Below are 19899 nucleotides of genomic sequence, written 5' to 3'. Positions count from 1 at the left end.
GAATAGGTTCAAACGGAGAGTCCCGCAGACAAGAATAGGCCCGAACAGAATCCCAGAGGCAAGAATAGAGGAGCCCCGTAGGCAAGAGTAGGCCCGACTAAAGTCCCGCTGCAGAGAATAGGTCTGAACGGAGAGTCCCGTGGGCGAAAAAGGCCTGAACAGAGAGCCCCGCAGGCAGGCATGGGCCCGAACAGAGTCCCACAGGTCAGAATAGTCCCGAACAGAGATTCCCGGAGCAAGAATAGCCCCGAACAGAATTCCGCAGGCCAGAATAGGCCAGAACGGGGATTTCCGAAAGCAACCAAAGGCCCGAACGAAGTGTCCCGCAGGCCAGAATAGGCCCGAACGGAGATTGTCCGAGGCAAGAATAGGCCCCAATAGAGACCCACAGGCAAAAATAGGCCCGAGTAGAGGAGCCGTGCAGGCAAGAAGAGGCCCGAACAGAGTCCCGCAGGCAAGGATACGCCCAAACGGAGAGTCCCGCAGGCAAGAATAGGCAAGAATAGAGGAGTCCCGGAGGCAAGAATAGGCCCGAACGGAGATTCCTGGACCAAGAATAGACCCGAACGCTGTCCCGAAGGCAGAATGAGGCCCGAGTAGAGGAGCCGTGCAGGCAAGAAGACGCCCGAACACTGTCCGGCAAGCAAGAATAAGCCCGAACGCAGAATCCTGCAGGCAAGATTAGGCCCGAACGGAGAGTCCCGCAGGCCAGAAACGACCGAACGGAGGGTCCCGCGGGCGAGAATAGGCCCGAAGAGATGTCCTGCAGGCGAGAATACGCCCAAACTGAGAATCCCACAGGTCAGCACAACCCTGAAAGGAGATTCCCGCAGACAAGCATAGGCCCGAACAGAGTCCCACAAGCCAGAATAGGACCGAACGGAGTTTTCCGGGGGCAACAATAGGCCTGGACAGAGTCCCGCAGGCAAAAATAGGCCCGAGTAGAGGGGCTGTGCAGGCAAGAAGAGGCCCGAACAGAGTCCTGCAGGCAAGAATAGGCCCAAACGAAGAGCCCCGCTGGCAAGAAGAGACCCGAACAGAGTCCCGAAGGCCAGAAAGGCCCAAACGGAGAGTTCCCCAGGTGAGAATAGGCCCGAACTGAGAGTCCCGCAGGCAAGAATAGGCCCGAATAGAGGAGCCCTTAGGCAAAAATAGGCCCGAATAGAGACCCGCTCACAAGAATAGGCCCAAACGGAGAGTCCCGCAGGCCAGAAAAGCCCGAACAGAGGGTCTCGAAGGCGAGAATGGGCCCGAACGAGGGTCCCGCAGGCCACGATAGGAGCGAACGGAGAGTCTCGCAGGCCAGAATAGGCCCGAACAGAGTCCCGCAGGGAAGTATAGGCCCGAATAGAGTCCCGCAGGGAAGGACAGGCCTGAATAGAGGAGCCCCGCACACACTATCAGGACTGAATAGCGGAGCCCAGCATGCACGAACAGGCCCAAGTAGTGGAGCCCCGCATGCACCAACAGGCCCGAGTAGCGGAGCCCCGCACGCACAATCAGGCCTGAGTAGCGGAGCTCCGCATGCTAGAACAGGACCGAATATCGGAGCTCCGTAAGCACAAAAGGCTGGAATAGAGCAGCCCCGCACGCAACAGGAGACCCCAAAGGAGACTCCCAGAGGCTAGATTAGGTCCGAACGGAGAGTTTTGCAGGTCAGAATTGTCCCGAACGGAGAGACCCGCAGGCAAGAATAGGCCGGAACGGAGAGTCCCGCAGGCAAGAATAGGCCCGAACGGAGAGTTGCGCAGGCGAGATTAGGCCCAAAGGAAAGTCCCGCAGGCGAGAGAATATGCCCAAATTGAGAATACCGCAGGCCAGCATACGCCTGAACGGAGATTCCCGTAGGCAAGCATAGGCCCAAACAGAGTCCCGCAGGCCAGAATAGGCCCGAACGGAGTCCCGCAGGCCAGGGTATGCCCGAACGGAGATTCCCGGAGCAAGTATAGGCCCGAACAGAGTCCCGCAGGCAAGAATAGCCCCGAGTAGGGCAGCCATGCAGGCAAGACGAGGCACGAACAGAGTCCCGCTGGCAAGAGTAGCCCTTAATGGAGAACCCACAGGCAAGAATAGGCTCAAACAGAGAGTCCCGCAGACAAGAATAGGCCCGAACAGAATCCCAGAGGCAAGAAGAGAGGAGCCCCGTAGGCAAGAGTAGGCCCGACTAAAGTCCCGCTCCAGAGAATAGGCTCGAACGGAGAGTCCCGTAGGCGAAAAAGGCCTGAACAGAGAGCCCCGCAGGCAGGCATGGGCCCGAACAGAGTCCCACAGGCCAGAATAGTCCCGAACAGAGATTCCCGGATCAAGAATAGTCCCGAACAGAGATTCCCGGAGCAAGAATAGCCCCGAACAGAATTCCGCAGGCCAGAATAGGCCAGAACGGGGATTTCCGAAAGCAACCAAAGGCCCGAACAGAGTCCCGCAGGCCAGCATACGCCTGAACGGAGATTGCCCAAGGGAAGCCTAGGCCCGAACGAAGAGTCCCGCAGGCCAAAATAGGCCCGAACGGAGATTGTCCGAGGCAAGAATAGGCCCCAATAGAGACCCACAGGCAAAAATAGGCCCGAGTAGAGGAGCCGTGCAGGCAAGAAGAGGCCGGAACAGAGTCCCGCAGGCAAGGATACGACCAAACGGAGAGTCCCGCAGGCAAGAATAGGCCCGAACGGAGAGACCCGCAGGCCAGCATACGCCTGAACGGAGATTCCCGCAGGCAAGCATAGGCCCAAACAGAGTCCTGCAGGCCAGAATAGGCCCGAACGGAGAGTCTTGCAGGCCAGAATAGGCCAGAACAGAGATTCCTGCAGGCAAGCATAGGTCCGAACAGAGTCCCGCAAGCCAGGGTGCGCCCGAACGGAGATTCCCGGAGCAAGAATAGGCCCGAACAGAGTCCCGCAGGCCAGAATAGGCCCGAACGGAGAGTCCCGCAGGCCAGAGTAGGGCAGAACAGAGATTCCTGCAGGCAAGCATAGGCCCGAACAGAGTCCCGCAAGCCAGGGTGCGCCCGAACGGAGATTCCCGGAGCAAGAATACGCCCGAACAGAGTCCCGCAGGCCAGAATAGGCCCGAACGGAGAGTCCCGCAGGCCAACATAGACCCGAACGGTCATTCCCGCAGGCAAGCATAGGCCCGAACAGAGTCCAGCAGGCCAGCATAGGCCCGAACGGAGATTCCTGGACCAAGAATAGACCCGAACGCTGTCCCGAAGGCAAAATGAGGCCCGAGTAGAGGAGCCGTGCAGGCAAGAAGACGCCCGAACACTGTCCGGCAAGCAAGAATAAGCCCGAACGCAGAATCCTGCAGGCAAGAACGGGCCTGAACAGAGTCCCACTGGCAAGAATAAGCACGAATAGAAGAGGCCCCTAGGCAAGAACAGGCCCGAGTAGAGTCCCGCTCCCGCTCCCAAGATTAGGCCCGAACGGAGAGTCCCGCAGGCCAGAAACGACCGAACGGAGGGTCCCGCGGGCGAGAATAGGCCCGAAGAGATGTCCTGCAGGCGAGAATACGCCCAAACTGAGAATCCCACAGGTCAGCATAACCCTGAAAGGAGATTCCCGCAGGCAAGCATAGGCCCGAACAGAGTCCCACAAGCCAGAATAGGACCGAACGGAGTTTTCCGGGGGCAACAATAGGCCTGGACAGAGTCCCGCAGGCAAAAATAGGCCCGAGTAGAGGGGCTGTGCAGGCAAGAAGAGGCCCGAACAGAGTCTTGCAGGCAAGAATAGGCCCAAACGAAGAGCCCCGCTGGCAAGAAGAGACCCGATCAGAGTCCCGAAGGCCAGAAAGGCCCGAACGGAGAGTTCCCCAGGTGAGAATAGGCCCGAACGGAGAGTCCCGCAGGCCAGAAGAGGCCCGAATAGAGGAGCCCTTAGGCAAAAATAGGCCCGAATAGAGACCCGCTCACAAGAATAGGCCCGAACGGAGAGTCCCGCAGGCCAGAAAAGCCCGAACAGAGGGTCTCGAAGGCGAGAATGGGCCCGAACGAGGGTCCCGCAGACCACGATAGGAGCGAACGGAGAGTCTCGCAGGTCACAATAGGCCGGAACAGAGTCCCGCAGGGAAGTATAGGCCCGAATAGAGTCCCGCAGGGAAGGACAGGCCTGAATAGAGGAGCCCCGCACACACTATCAGGCCCGAATAGCTGAGCCCCGCACGCACAAACAGGCCCGAGTAGCAGAGCCCTGGAAGCACGAACAGACCCGAGTAGCGGAGCCCCGCATGCAAGAACAGGCCCAAGTAGTGGAGCCCTGCATGCACCAACAGGCCCGAGTAGCGGAGCCCCGCACGCACAATCAGGCCTGAGTAGCGGAGCTCCGCATGCTAGAACAGGACCGAATATCGGAGCTCCGTAAGCACAAAAGGCTGGAATGGAGCAGCCCCGCACGCAACAGGAGACCCCAAAGGAGACTCCCAGAGGCTAGATTAGGTCCGAACGGAGAGTTTTGCAGGTCAGAATTGTCCCGAACGGAGAGACCCGCAGGCAAGAAAAGGCCGGAACGGAGAGTCCCGCAGGCAAGAATAGGCCCGAACGGAGAGTTGCGCAGATGAGAATATGCCCAAAGAAATGTCCCGCAGGCGAGAGAATACGCCCAAATTGAGAATACCGCAGGCCAGCATACACCTGAACTGAGATTCCCGTAGGCAAGCATAGGCCCAAACAGAGTCCCGCAGGCCGGAATAGTCCCGAACGGAGAGTCCTGCAGGCCACAATAGGCCAGAAGAGAGATTCCTGAAGGCAAGCAAAGGCCCATACAGAGCAGAGTCCCGCAGGCCAGAATAGGCCCGAACGGAGTCCCGCAGGCCAGGGTATGCCCGAACGGAGATTCCGGGAGCAAGGATAGGCCCGAACAGAGTCCCGCAGGCAAGAATAGGCCCGAGTAGGGCAGCCATGCAGGCAACATGAGGCACGAACAGAGTCCCGCTGGCAAGAGTAGCCCTGAATGGAGAACCCACAGGCAAGAATAGGCTCAAACGGAGAGTCCCGCAGACAAGAATAGGCCCGAACAGAATCCCAGAGGCAAGAATAGAGGAGCCCCGTAGGCAAGAGTAGGCCCGACTAAAGTCCCGCTCCAGAGAATAGGCCCGAACGGAGAGTCCCGTGGGCGAAAAAGGCCTGAACAGAGAGCCCCGCAGGCAGGCATGGGCCCGAACAGAGTCCCACAGGTCAGAATAGTCCCGAACAGAGATTCCCGGAGCAAGAATAGCCCCGAACAGAATTCCGCAGGCCAGAATAGGCCAGAACGGGGATTTCCGAAAGCAACCAAAGGCCCGAACAGAGTCCCGCAGGCCAGCATACACCTGAACGGAGATTGCCCAAGGGAAGCCTAGGCCCGAAAGAAGAGTCCCGCAGGCCAGAATAGGCCCGAACGGAGATTGTCCGAGGCAAGTATAGGCCCCAATAGAGACCCACAGGCAAAAATAGGCCCGAGTAGAGGAGCCGTGCAGGCAAGAAGAGGCCCGAACAGAGTCCCGCAGGCAAGGATACGCCCAAACGGAGAGTCCCGCAGGCAAGAATAGGCAAGAATAGAGGAGTCCCGGAGGCAAGAATAGGCCCGAACGGAGAGTCCCGCAGGCCAACATAGGCCCGAACGGTCATTCCCGCAGGCAAGCATAGGTCCGAACAGAGTCCAGCAGGCCAGCATAGGCCCGAACGGAGATTCCCGGACCAAGATTAGACCCGAACGCTGTCCCGAAGGCAAAATGAGGCCCGAGTAGAGGAGCCGTGCAGGCAAGAAGACGCCCGAACACTGTCCGGCAAGCAAGAATAAGCCCGAACGCAGAATCCTGCAGGCAAGAACGGGCCTGAACAGAGTCTCACTGGCAAGAATAAGCACGAATAGAAGAGGCCCCTAGGCAAGAACAGGCCCGAGTAGAGTCCCGCTCCCGCTCCCAAGATTAGGCCCGAACGGAGAGTCCCGCAGGCCAGAAACGACCGAGCGGAGGGTCGCGCGGGCGAGAATAGGCCCGAAGAGATGTCCTGCAGGCGAGAATACGCCCAAAGTGAGCATCGCACAGGTCAGCATAACCCTGAAAGGAGATTCCCGCAGGCAAGCATAGGCCCGAACAGAGTCCCACAAGCCAGAATAGGACCGAACGGAGTTTTCCGGGGGCAACAATAGGCCTGGACAGAGTCCCGCAGGCAAAAATAGGCCCGAGTAGAGGGGCTGTGCAGGCAAGAAGAGGCCCGAACAGAGTCCTGCAGGCAAGAATAGGCCCAAACGAAGAGCCCCGCTGGCAAGAAGAGACCCGAACAGAGTCCCGAAGGCCAGAAAAGCCCGAACGGAGAGTTCCCCAGGTGAGAATAGGCCCGAACGGAGAGTCCCGCAGGCCAGAAGAGGCCCGAATAGAGGAGCCCTTAGGCAAAAATAGGCCCGAATAGAGACCCGCTCACAAGAATAGGCCCGAACGGAGAGTCCCGCAGGCCAGAAAATCCCAAACACAGGGTCTCGAAGGCGAGAATGGGCCCGAACGAGGGTCCCGCAGACCACGATAGGAGCGAACGGAGAGTCTCGCAGGTCACAATAGGCCGGAACAGAGTCCCGCAGGGAAGTACAGGCCCGAATAGAGTCCCGCAGGGAAGGACAGGCCTGAAGAGAGGAGACCCGCACACACTATCAGGCCTGAATAGCGGAGCCCCGCACGCACGAACAGGCCCGAGTAGCAGAGTCCTGCAAGCACGAACAGACCCAAGTAGCGGAGCCCCGCACGCACAATCAGGCCTGAGTAGCGGAGCTCCGCATGCTAGAACAGGACCGAATATCGGAGCTCCGTAAGCACAAAAGGCTGGAATAGAGCAGCCCCGCACGCAACAGGAGACCCCAAAGGAGACTCCCAGAGGCTAGATTAGGTCCGAACGGAGAGTTTTGCAGGTCAGAATTGTCCCGAACGGAGAGACCCGCAGGCAAGAATAGGCCGGAACGGAGAGTCCCGCAGGCAAGAATAGGCCCGAACGGAGAGTTGCGCAGGCGAGATTAGGCCCAAAGGAAAGTCCCGGAGGCGAGAGAATATGCCCAAATTGAGAATACCGCAGGCCAGCATACGCCTGAACGGAGATTCCCGTAGGCAAGCATAGGCCCAAACAGAGTCCCGCAGGCCAGAATAGGCCCGAATGGAGTCCCGCAGGCCAGGGTATGCCCGAACGGAGATTCCCGGAGCAAGGATAGGCCCGAACAGAGTCCCGCAGGCAAGAATAGGCCCGAGTAGGGCAGCCATGCAGGCAACATGAGGCACGAACAGAGTCCTGCTGGCAAGAGTAGCCCTGAATGGAGAACCCACAGGCAAGAATAGGCTCAAACGGAGAGTCCCGCAGACAAGAATAGGCCCGAACAGAATCCCAGAGGCAAGAATAGAGGAGCCCCGTAGGCAAGAGTAGGCCCGACTAAAGTCCCGCTCCAGAGAATAGGCCTGAACGGAGAGTCCCATGGGTGAAAAAGGCCTGAACAGAGAGCCCCGCAGGCAGGCATGGGCCCGAACAGAGTCCCACAGGTCAGAATAGTCCCGAACAGAGATTCCCGGAGCAAGAATAGCCCCGAACAGAATTCCGCAGGCCAGAATAGGCCAGAACGGGGATTTCCGAAAGCAACCAAAGGCCCGAACAGAGTCCCGCAGGCCAGCATACGCCTGAACGGAGATTGCCCAAGGGAAGCCTAGGCCCGAACGAAGAGTCCCGCAGGCCAGAATAGACCCGAACGGAGATTGTCGGAGGCAAGAATAGGCCCCAATAGAGTCCCACAGGCAAAAATAGGCCCGAGTAGAGGAGTCGTGCAGGCAAGAAGAGGCCCGAACAGAGTCCCGCAGCCAAGGATACGCCCAAACGGAGAGTCCCGCAGGCAAGAATAGACCCGAACGGAGAGACCTGCAGGCCAGAATAGGCCCGAACGGAGAGTCCTGGAGGCCACAATAGGCCAGAACAGAGATTCCTGCAGGCAAGCATAGGTCCGAACAGAGTCCCGCAAGCCAGGGTGCGCCCGAACGGAGATTCCCGGAGCAAGAATAGGCCCGAACAGAGTCCCGCAGGCCAGAATAGGCCCGAACGGAGAGTCCCGCAGGCCAGAGTAGGGCAGAACAGAGATTCCTGCAGGCAAGCATAGGCCCGAACAGAGTCCCGCAGGCCCGAACAGGCCAGAACGGAGATTCCCGGAGGCAAGACTAGGCAAGAATAGAGGAGCCCCGGAGGCAAGAATAGGCCCGAGTAAAGTCCCCCTCCACAGAATAGGCCCGAACGGAGAGTCCCGCAGGCCAGAAAGGCCCGAACGGAGAGTCCCGCAGGCCAACATAGGCCCGAACGGTCATTCCCGCAGGCAAGCATAGGCCCGAACAGAGTCCAGCAGGCCAGCATAGGCCCGAACGGAGATTCCCGGACCAAGAATAGACCCGAACGCTGTCCCGAAGGCAAAATGAGGCCCGAGTAGAGGAGCCGTGCAGGCAAGAAGACGCCCGAACACTGTCCGGCAAGCAAGAATAAGCCCGAACGCAGAATCCTGCAGGCAAGAACGGGCCTGAACAGAGTCTCACTGGCAAGAATAAGCATGAATAGAAGAGACCCCTAGGCAAGAATAGGCCCGAGTAGAGTCCCGCTCCCGCTCCCAAGATTAGGCCCGAACGGAGAGTCCCGCAGGCCAGAAACGACCGAACGGAGGGTCCCGCGGGCAAGAATAGGCCCGAAGAGATGTCCTGCAGGCGAGAATACGCCCAAACTGAGCATCCCACAGGTCAGCATAACCCTGAAAGGAGATTCCCGCAGGCAAGCATAGGCCCGAACAGAGTCCCACAAGCCAGAATAGGACCGAAGGGAGTTTTCCGGGGGCAACAATAGGCCTGGACAGAGTCCCGCAGGCAAAAATAGGCCCGAGTAGAGGGGCTGTGCAGGCAAGAAGAGGCCCGAACAGAGTCCTGCAGGCAAGAATAGGCCCAAACGAAGAGCCCCGCTGGCAAGAAGAGACCCGATCAGAGTCCCGAAGGCCAGAAAGGCCCGAACGGAGAGTTCCCCAGGTGAGAATAGGCCCAAACGGAGAGTCCCGCAGGCCAGAAAAGCCCGAACAGAGGGTCTCGAAGGCGAGAATGGGCCCAAACGAGGGTCCCGCAGGCCACGATAGGAGCGAACGGAGAGTCTCGCAGGCCAGAATAGGCCCGAACAGAGTCCCGCAGGGAAGTATAGGCCCGAATAGAGTCCCGCAGGGAAGGACAGGCCTGAATAGAGGAGCCCCGCACACACTATCAGGACTGAATAGCGGAGCCCAGCATGCACGAACAGGCCCAAGTAGTGGAGCCCCGCATGCACCAACAGGCCCGAGTAGCGGAGCCCCGCACGCACAATCAGGCCTGAGTAGCGGAGCTCCGCATGCTAGAACAGGACCGAATATCGGAGCTCCGTAAGCACAAAAGGCTGGAATAGAGCAGCCCCGCACGCAACAGGAGACCCCAAAGGAGACTCCCAGAGGCTAGATTAGGTCCGAACGGAGAGTTTTGCAGGTCAGAATTGTCCCGAACGGAGAGACCCGCAGGCAAGAATAGGCCGGAACGGAGAGTCCCGCAGGCAAGAATAGGCCCGAACGGAGAGTTGCGCAGGCGAGATTAGGCCCAAAGGAAAGTCCCGCAGGCGAGAGAATATGCCCAAATTGAGAATACCGCAGGCCAGCATACGCCTGAACGGAGATTCCCGTAGGCAAGCATAGGCCCAAACAGAGTCCCGCAGGCCAGAATAGGCCCGAACGGAGTCCCGCAGGCCAGGGTATGCCCGAACGGAGATTCCCGGAGCAAGGATAGGCCCGAACAGAGTCCCGCAGGCAAGAATAGGCCCGAGTAGGGCAGCCATGCAGGCAACATGAGGCACGAACAGAGTCCTGCTGGCAAGAGTAGCCCTTAATGGAGAACCCACAGGCAAGAATAGGCTCAAACGGAGAGTCCCGCAGACAAGAATAGGCCCGAACAGAATCCCAGAGGCAAGAATAGAGGAGCCCCGTAGGCAAGAGTAGGCCCGACTAAAGTCCCGCTCCAGAGAATAGGCTCGAACGGAGAGTCCCGTAGGCGAAAAAGGCCTGAACAGAGAGCCCCGCAGGCAGGCATGGGCCCGAACAGAGTCCCACAGGCCAGAATAGTCCCGAACAGAGATTCCCGGATCAAGAATAGTTCCGAACAGAGATTCCCGGAGCAAGAATAGCCCCGAACAGAATTCCGCAGGCCAGAATAGGCCAGAACGGGGATTTCCGAAAGCAACCAAAGGCCCGAACAGAGTCCCGCAGGCCAGCATACGCCTGAACGGAGATTGCCCAAGGGAAGCCTAGGACCGAACGAAGAGTCCCGCAGGCCAGAATAGGCCCGAACGGAGAGTCCTGGAGGCCACAATAGGAAAGAACAGAGATTCCTGCAGGCAAGCATAGGCCCGAACAGAGTCCCGCAAGCCAGGGTGCGCCCGAACGGAGATTCCCGGAGCAAGAATAGGCCCGAACAGAGTCCCTCAGGCCAGAATAGGCCCGAACGGAGAGTCCCGCAGGCCAGAGTAGGGCAGAACAGAGATTCCTGCAGGTAAGCACAGGCCCGAACAGAGTCCCGCAGGCCAGCATACGCCTGAACGGAGATTGCCGAAGGGAAGCCTAGGCCCGAACGAAGAGTCCCGCAGGCCAGAATAGGCCCGAACGGAGATTGTCGGAGGCAAGAATAGGCCCCAATAGAGTCCCACAGGCAAAAATAGGCCCGAGTAGAGGAGCCGTGCAGGCAAGAAGAGGCCCAAACAGAGTCCCGCAGGCAAGTATACGCCCAAACGGAGAGTCCCGCAGGCAAGAATAGACCCGAACGGAGAGACCCGCAGGCCAGCATACGCCTGAACGGAGATTCCCGCAGGCAAGCATAGGCCCAAACAGAGTCCTTCAGGCCAGAATAGGCCCGAACGGAGAGTCCTGCAGGCCAGAATAGGCCAGAACAGAGATTCCTGCAGGCAAGCATAGGCCCGAACAGAGTCCAGCCAGCATAGGCCCGAACGGAGATTCCCGGACCAAGAATAGACCCGAACGCTGTCCCGAAGGCAAAATGAGGCCTGAGTAGAGGAGCCGTGCAGGCAAGAAGACGCCCGAACACTGTCCGGCAAGCAAGAATAAGCCCGAACGCAGAATCCTGCAGGCAAGAACGGGCCTGAACAGAGTCTCACTGGCAAGAATAAGCACGAATAGAAGAGGCCCCTAGGCAAGAACAGGCCCGAGTAGAGTCCCGCTCCCGCTCCCAAGATTAGGCCCGAACGGAGAGTCCCGCAGGCCAGAAACGACCGAACGGAGGGTCCCGCGGGCGAGAATAGGCCCGAAGAGATGTCCTGCAGGCGAGAATACGCCCAAACTGAGAATCCCACAGGTCAGCATAACCCTGAAAGGAGATTCCCGCAGGCAAGCATAGGCCCGAACAGAGTCCCACAAGCCAGAATAGGACCGAACGGAGTTTTCCGAGGGCAACAATAGGCCTGGACAGAGTCCCGCAGGCAAAAAGAGGCCCGAGTAAAGGGGCTGTGCAGGCAAGAAGAGGCCCGAACAGAGTCCTGCAGGCAAGAATAGGCCCAAACGAAGAGCCCCGCTGGCAAGAAGAGACCCGATCAGAGTCCCGAAGGCCAGAAAGGCCCGAACGGAGAGTTCCCCAGGTGAGAATAGGCCCGAACGGAGAGTCCCGCAGGCCAGAAGAGGCCCGAATAGAGGAGCCCTTAGACAAAAATAGGCCCGAATAGAGACCCGCTCACAAGAATAGGCCCGAACGGAGAGTCCCGCAGGCCAGAAAAGCCCGAACAGAGGGTCTCGAAGGCGAGAATGGGCCTGAACGAGGGTCCCGCAGACCACGATAGGAGCGAAGGAGAGTCTCGCAGGTCACAATAGGCCGGAACAGAGTCCCGCAGGGAAGTATAGTCCCGAATAGAGTCCCGTAGGGAAGGACAGGCCTGAATAGAGGAGCCCCGCACATACTATCAGGCCCGAATAGCTGAGCCCCGCACGCACAAACAGGCCCGAGTAGCAGAGCCCTGCAAGCACGAACAGACCCGAGTAGCGGAGCCCCGCATGCAAGAACAGGCCCAAGGAGTGGAGCCCCGCATGCACCAACAGGCCCGAGTAGCGGAGCCCCGCACGCACAATCAGGCCTGAGTAGCGGAGCTCCGCATGCTAGAACAGGACCGAATATCGGAGCTCCGTAAGCACAAAAGGCTGGAATGGAGCAGCCCCGCACGCAACAGGAGACCCCAAAGGAGACTCCCAGAGGCTAGATTAGGTCCGAACGGAGAGTTTTGCAGGTCAGAATTGTCCCGAACGGAGAGACCCGCAGGCAAGAATAGGCCGGAACGGAGAGTCCCGCAGGCAAGAATAGGCCCGAACGGAGAGTTGCGCAGATGAGAATATGCCCAAAGAAATGTCCCGCAGGCGAGAGAATACGCCCAAATTGAGAATACCGCAGGCCAGCATACACCTGAACGGAGATTCCCGTAGGCAAGCATAGGCCCAAACAGAGTCCCGCAGGCCGGAATAGTCCCGAACGGAGAGTCCTGCAGGCCACAATAGGCCAGAATAGAGATTCCTGAAGGCAAGCAAAGGCCCAAACAGAGCTGAGTCCCGCAGGCCAGAATAGGCCCGAACGGAGTCCCGCAGGCCAGGGTATGCCCGAACGGAGATTCCGGGGGCAAGGATAGGCCCGAACAGAGTCCCGCAGGCAAGAATAGGCCCGAGTAGGGCAGCCATGCAGGCAAGATGAGGCACGAACAGAGTCCCGCTGGCAAGGGTAGCCCTGAATGGAGAACCCACAGGCAAGAATAGGTTCAAACGGAGAGTCCCGCAGACAAGAATAGGCCCGAACAGAATCCCAGAGGCAAGAATAGAGGAGCCCCGTAGGCAAGAGTAGGCCCGACTAAAGTCCCGCTGCAGAGAATAGGTCTGAACGGAGAGTCCCGTGGGCGAAAAAGGCCTGAACAGAGAGCCCCGCAGGCAGGCATGGGCCCGAACAGAGTCCCACAGGTCAGAATAGTCCCGAACAGAGATTCCCGGAGCAAGAATAGCCCCGAACAGAATTCCGCAGGCCAGAATAGGCCAGAACGGGGATTTCCGAAAGCAACCAAAGGCCCGAACGAAGTGTCCCGCAGGCCAGAATAGGCCCGAACGGAGATTGTCCGAGGCAAGAATAGGCCCCAATAGAGACCCACAGGCAAAAATAGGCCCGAGTAGAGGAGCCGTGCAGGCAAGAAGAGGCCCGAACAGAGTCCCGCAGGCAAGGATACGCCCAAACGGAGAGTCCCGCAGGCAAGAATAGGCAAGAATAGAGGAGTCCCGGAGGCAAGAATAGGCCCGAACGGAGAGTCCCGCAGGCCAACATAGGCCCGAACGGTCATTCCCGCAGGCAAGCATATGCCCGAACAGAGTCCAGCAGGCCAGCATAGGCCCGAACGGAGATTCCTGGACCAAGAATAGACCCGAACGCTGTCCCGAAGGCAGAATGAGGCCCGAGTAGAGGAGCCGTGCAGGCAAGAAGACGCCCGAACACTGTCCGGCAAGCAAGAATAAGCCCGAACGCAGAATCCTGCAGGCAAGATTAGGCCCGAACGGAGAGTCCCGCAGGCCAGAAACGACCGAACGGAGGGTCCCGCGGGCGAGAATAGGCCCGAAGAGATGTCCTGCAGGCGAGAATACGCCCAAACTGAGAATCCCACAGGTCAGCACAACCCTGAAAGGAGATTCCCGCAGACAAGCATAGGCCCGAACAGAGTCCCACAAGCCAGAATAGGACCGAACGGAGTTTTCCGGGGGCAACAATAGGCCTGGACAGAGTCCCGCAGGCAAAAATAGGCCCGAGTAGAGGGGCTGTGCAGGCAAGAAGAGGCCCGAACAGAGTCCTGCAGGCAAGAATAGGCCCAAACGAAGAGCCCCGCTGGCAAGAAGAGACCCGAACAGAGTCCCGAAGGCCAGAAAGGCCCAAACGGAGAGTTCCCCAGGTGAGAATAGGCCCGAACTGAGAGTCCCGCAGGCAAGAATAGGCCCGAATAGAGGAGCCCTTAGGCAAAAATAGGCCCGAATAGAGACCCGCTCACAAGAATAGGCCCAAACGGAGAGTCCCGCAGGCCAGAAAAGCCCGAACAGAGGGTCTCGAAGGCGAGAATGGGCCCGAACGAGGGTCCCGCAGGCCACGATAGGAGCGAACGGAGAGTCTCGCAGGCCAGAATAGGCCCGAACAGAGTCCCGCAGGGAAGTATAGGCCCGAATAGAGTCCCGCAGGGAAGGACAGGCCTGAATAGAGGAGCCCCGCACACACTATCAGGACTGAATAGCGGAGCCCAGCATGCACGAACAGGCCCAAGTAGTGGAGCCCCGCATGCACCAACAGGCCCGAGTAGCGGAGCCCCGCACGCACAATCAGGCCTGAGTAGCGGAGCTCCGCATGCTAGAACAGGACCGAATATCGGAGCTCCGTAAGCACAAAAGGCTGGAATAGAGCAGCCCCGCACGCAACAGGAGACCCCAAAGGAGACTCCCAGAGGCTAGATTAGGTCCGAACGGAGAGTTTTGCAGGTCAGAATTGTCCCGAACGGAGAGACCCGCAGGCAAGAATAGGCCGGAACGGAGAGTCCCGCAGGCAAGAATAGGCCCGAACGGAGAGTTGCGCAGGCGAGATTAGGCCCAAAGGAAAGTCCCGCAGGCGAGAGAATATGCCCAAATTGAGAATACCGCAGGCCAGCATACGCCTGAACGGAGATTCCCGTAGGCAAGCATAGGCCCAAACAGAGTCCCGCAGGCCAGAATAGGCCCGAACGGAGTCCCGCAGGCCAGGGTATGCCCGAACGGAGATTCCCGGAGCAAGTATAGGCCCGAACAGAGTCCCGCAGGCAAGAATAGCCCCGAGTAGGGCAGCCATGCAGGCAAGACGAGGCACGAACAGAGTCCCGCTGGCAAGAGTAGCCCTTAATGGAGAACCCACAGGCAAGAATAGGCTCAAACAGAGAGTCCCGCAGACAAGAATAGGCCCGAACAGAATCCCAGAGGCAAGAAGAGAGGAGCCCCGTAGGCAAGAGTAGGCCCGACTAAAGTCCCGCTCCAGAGAATAGGCTCGAACGGAGAGTCCCGTAGGCGAAAAAGGCCTGAACAGAGAGCCCCGCAGGCAGGCATGGGCCCGAACAGAGTCCCACAGGCCAGAATAGTCCCGAACAGAGATTCCCGGATCAAGAATAGTCCCGAACAGAGATTCCCGGAGCAAGAATAGCCCCGAACAGAATTCCGCAGGCCAGAATAGGCCAGAACGGGGATTTCCGAAAGCAACCAAAGGCCCGAACAGAGTCCCGCAGGCCAGCATACGCCTGAACGGAGATTGCCCAAGGGAAGCCTAGGCCCGAACGAAGAGTCCCGCAGGCCAAAATAGGCCCGAACGGAGATTGTCCGAGGCAAGAATAGGCCCCAATAGAGACCCACAGGCAAAAATAGGCCCGAGTAGAGGAGCCGTGCAGGCAAGAAGAGGCCGGAACAGAGTCCCGCAGGCAAGGATACGACCAAACGGAGAGTCCCGCAGGCAAGAATAGGCCCGAACGGAGAGACCCGCAGGCCAGCATACGCCTGAACGGAGATTCCCGCAGGCAAGCATAGGCCCAAACAGAGTCCTGCAGGCCAGAATAGGCCCGAACGGAGAGTCTTGCAGGCCAGAATAGGCCAGAACAGAGATTCCTGCAGGCAAGCATAGGTCCGAACAGAGTCCCGCAAGCCAGGGTGCGCCCGAACGGAGATTCCCGGAGCAAGAATAGGCCCGAACAGAGTCCCGCAGGCCAGAATAGGCCCGAACGGAGAGTCCCGCAGGCCAGAGTAGGGCAGAACAGAGATTCCTGCAGGCAAGCATAGGCCCGAACAGAGTCCCGCAAGCCAGGGTGCGCCCGAACGGAGATTCCCGGAGCAAGAATACGCCCGAACAGAGTCCCGCAGGCCAGAATAGGCCCGAACGGAGAGTCCCGCAGGCCAACATAGACCCGAACGGTCATTCCCGCAGGCAAGCATAGGCCCGAACAGAGTCCAGCAGGCCAGCATAGGCCCGAACGGAGATTCCCGGACCAAGAATAGACCCGAACGCTGTCCCGAAGGCAAAATGAGGCCCGAGTAGAGGAGCCGTGCAGGCAAGAAGACGCCCGAACACTGTCCGGCAAGCAAGAATAAGCCCGAACGCAGAATCCTGCAGGCAAGAACGGGCCTGAACAGAGTCCCACTGGCAAGAATAAGCACGAATAGAAGAGGCCCCTAGGCAAGAACAGGCCCGAGTAGAGTCCCGCTCCCGCTCCCAAGATTAGGCCCGAACGGAGAGTCCCGCAGGCCAGAAACGACCGAACGGAGGGTCCCGCGGGCAAGAATAGGCCCGAAGAGATGTCCTGCAGGCGAGAATACGCCCAAACTGAGAATCCCACAGGTCAGCATAACCCTGAAAGGAGATTCCCGCAGGCAAGCATAGGCCCGAACAGAGTCCCACAAGCCAGAATAGGACCGAACGGAGTTTTCCGGGGGCAACAATAGGCCTGGACAGAGTCCCGCAGGCAAAAATAGGCCCGAGTAGAGGGGCTGTGCAGGCAAGAAGAGGCCCGAACAGAGTCTTGCAGGCAAGAATAGGCCCAAACGAAGAGCCCCGCTGGCAAGAAGAGACCCGATCAGAGTCCCGAAGGCCAGAAAGGCCCGAACGGAGAGTTCCCCAGGTGAGAATAGGCCCGAACGGAGAGTCCCGCAGGCCAGAAGAGGCCCGAATAGAGGAGCCCTTAGGCAAAAATAGGCCCGAATAGAGACCCGCTCACAAGAATAGGCCCGAACGGAGAGTCCCGCAGGCCAGAAAACCCCGAACAGAGGGTCTCGAAGGCGAGAATGGGCCCGAACGAGGGTCCCGCAGACCACGATAGGAGCGAACGGAGAGTCTCGCAGGTCACAATAGGCCGGAACAGAGTCCCGCAGGGAAGTATAGGCCCGAATAGAGTCCCGCAGGGAAGGACAGGCCTGAATAGAGGAGCCCCGCACACACTATCAGGCCCGAATAGCTGAGCCCCGCACGCACAAACAGGCCCGAGTAGCAGAGCCCTGGAAGCACGAACAGACCCGAGTAGCGGAGCCCCGCATGCAAGAACAGGCCCAAGTAGTGGAGCCCTGCATGCACCAACAGGCCCGAGTAGCGGAGCCCCGCACGCACAATCAGGCCTGAGTAGCGGAGCTCCGCATGCTAGAACAGGACCGAATATCGGAGCTCCGTAAGCACAAAAGGCTGGAATGGAGCAGCCCCGCACGCAACAGGAGACCCCAAAGGAGACTCCCAGAGGCTAGATTAGGTCCGAACGGAGAGTTTTGCAGGTCAGAATTGTCCCGAACGGAGAGACCCGCAGGCAAGAAAAGGCCGGAACGGAGAGTCCCGCAGGCAAGAATAGGCCCGAACGGAGAGTTGCGCAGATGAGAATATGCCCAAAGAAATGTCCCGCAGGCGAGAGAATACGCCCAAATTGAGAATACCGCAGGCCAGCATACACCTGAACTGAGATTCCCGTAGGCAAGCATAGGCCCAAACAGAGTCCCGCAGGCCGGAATAGTCCCGAACGGAGAGTCCTGCAGGCCACAATAGGCCAGAAGAGAGATTCCTGAAGGCAAGCAAAGGCCCAAACAGAGCAGAGTCCCGCAGGCCAGAATAGGCCCGAACGGAGTCCCGCAGGCCAGGGTATGCCCGAACGGAGATTCCGGGAGCAAGGATAGGCCCGAACAGAGTCCCGCAGGCAAGAATAGGCCCGAGTAGGGCAGCCATGCAGGCAACATGAGGCACGAACAGAGTCCCGCTGGCAAGAGTAGCCCTGAATGGAGAACCCACAGGCAAGAATAGGCTCAAACGGAGAGTCCCGCAGACAAGAATAGGCCCGAACAGAATCCCAGAGGCAAGAATAGAGGAGCCCCGTAGGCAAGAGTAGGCCCGACTAAAGTCCCGCTCCAGAGAATAGGCCCGAACGGAGAGTCCCGTGGGCGAAAAAGGCCTGAACAGAGAGCCCCGCAGGCAGGCATGGGCCCGAACAGAGTCCCACAGGTCAGAATAGTCCCGAACAGAGATTCCCGGAGCAAGAATAGCCCCGAACAGAATTCCGCAGGCCAGAATAGGCCAGAACGGGGATTTCCGAAAGCAACCAAAGGCCCGAACAGAGTCCCGCAGGCCAGCATACACCTGAACGGAGATTGCCCAAGGGAAGCCTAGGCCCGAAAGAAGAGTCCCGCAGGCCAGAATAGGCCCGAACGGAGATTGTCCGAGGCAAGTATAGGCCCCAATAGAGACCCACAGGCAAAAATAGGCCCGAGTAGAGGAGCCGTGCAGGCAAGAAGAGGCCCGAACAGAGTCCCGCAGGCAAGGATACGCCCAAACGGAGAGTCCCGCAGGCAAGAATAGGCAAGAATAGAGGAGTCCCGGAGGCAAGAATAGGCCCGAACGGAGAGTCCCGCAGGCCAACATAGGCCCGAACGGTCATTCCCGCAGGCAAGCATAGGTCCGAACAGAGTCCAGCAGGCCAGCATAGGCCCGAACGGAGATTCCCGGACCAAGATTAGACCCGAACGCTGTCCCGAAGGCAAAATGAGGCCCGAGTAGAGGAGCCGTGCAGGCAAGAAGACGCCCGAACACTGTCCGGCAAGCAAGAATAAGCCCGAACGCAGAATCCTGCAGGCAAGAACGGGCCTGAACAGAGTCTCACTGGCAAGAATAAGCACGAATAGAAGAGGCCCCTAGGCAAGAACAGGCCCGAGTAGAGTCCCGCTCCCGCTCCCAAGATTAGGCCCGAACGGAGAGTCCCGCAGGCCAGAAACGACCGAGCGGAGGGTCGCGCGGGCGAGAATAGGCCCGAAGAGATGTCCTGCAGGCGAGAATACGCCCAAAGTGAGCATCGCACAGGTCAGCATAACCCTGAAAGGAGATTCCCGCAGGCAAGCATAGGCCCGAACAGAGTCCCACAAGCCAGAATAGGACCGAACGGAGTTTTCCGGGGGCAACAATAGGCCTGGACAGAGTCCCGCAGGCAAAAATAGGCCCGAGTAGAGGGGCTGTGCAGGCAAGAAGAGGCCCGAACAGAGTCCTGCAGGCAAGAATAGGCCCAAACGAAGAGCCCCGCTGGCAAGAAGAGACCCGAACAGAGTCCCGAAGGCCAGAAAAGCCCGAACGGAGAGTTCCCCAGGTGAGAATAGGCCCGAACGGAGAGTCCCGCAGGCCAGAAGAGGCCCGAATAGAGGAGCCCTTAGGCAAAAATAGGCCCGAATAGAGACCCGCTCACAAGAATAGGCCCGAACGGAGAGTCCCGCAGGCCAGAAAATCCCAAACACAGGGTCTCGAAGGCGAGAATGGGCCCGAACGAGGGTCCCGCAGACCACGATAGGAGCGAACGGAGAGTCTCGCAGGTCACAATAGGCCGGAACAGAGTCCCGCAGGGAAGTACAGGCCCGAATAGAGTCCCGCAGGGAAGGACAGGCCTGAAGAGAGGAGACCCGCACACACTATCAGGCCTGAATAGCGGAGCCCCGCACGCACGAACAGGCCCGAGTAGCAGAGTCCTGCAAGCACGAACAGACCCAAGTAGCGGAGCCCCGCACGCACAATCAGGCCTGAGTAGCGGAGCTCCACATGCTAGAACAGGACCGAATATCGGAGCTCCGTAAGCACAAAAGGCTGGAATAGAGCAGCCCCGCACGCAACAGGAGACCCCAAAGGAGACTCCCAGAGGCTAGATTAGGTCCGAACGGAGAGTTTTGCAGGTCAGAATTGTCCCGAACGGAGAGACCCGCAGGCAAGAATAGGCCGGAACGGAGAGTCCCGCAGGCAAGAATAGGCCCGAACGGAGAGTTGCGCAGGCGAGATTAGGCCCAAAGGAAAGTCCCGGAGGCGAGAGAATATGCCCAAATTGAGAATACCGCAGGCCAGCATACG

This window comes from Elephas maximus, chromosome 24 (genome assembly GCF_024166365.1).
Source record: "Elephas maximus indicus isolate mEleMax1 chromosome 24, mEleMax1 primary haplotype, whole genome shotgun sequence".
Taxonomy (NCBI): domain Eukaryota; kingdom Metazoa; phylum Chordata; class Mammalia; order Proboscidea; family Elephantidae; genus Elephas; species Elephas maximus.
The sequence above is the reverse complement of the archived record's forward strand: the minus strand, read 5'-3'. Positions refer to the sequence as shown.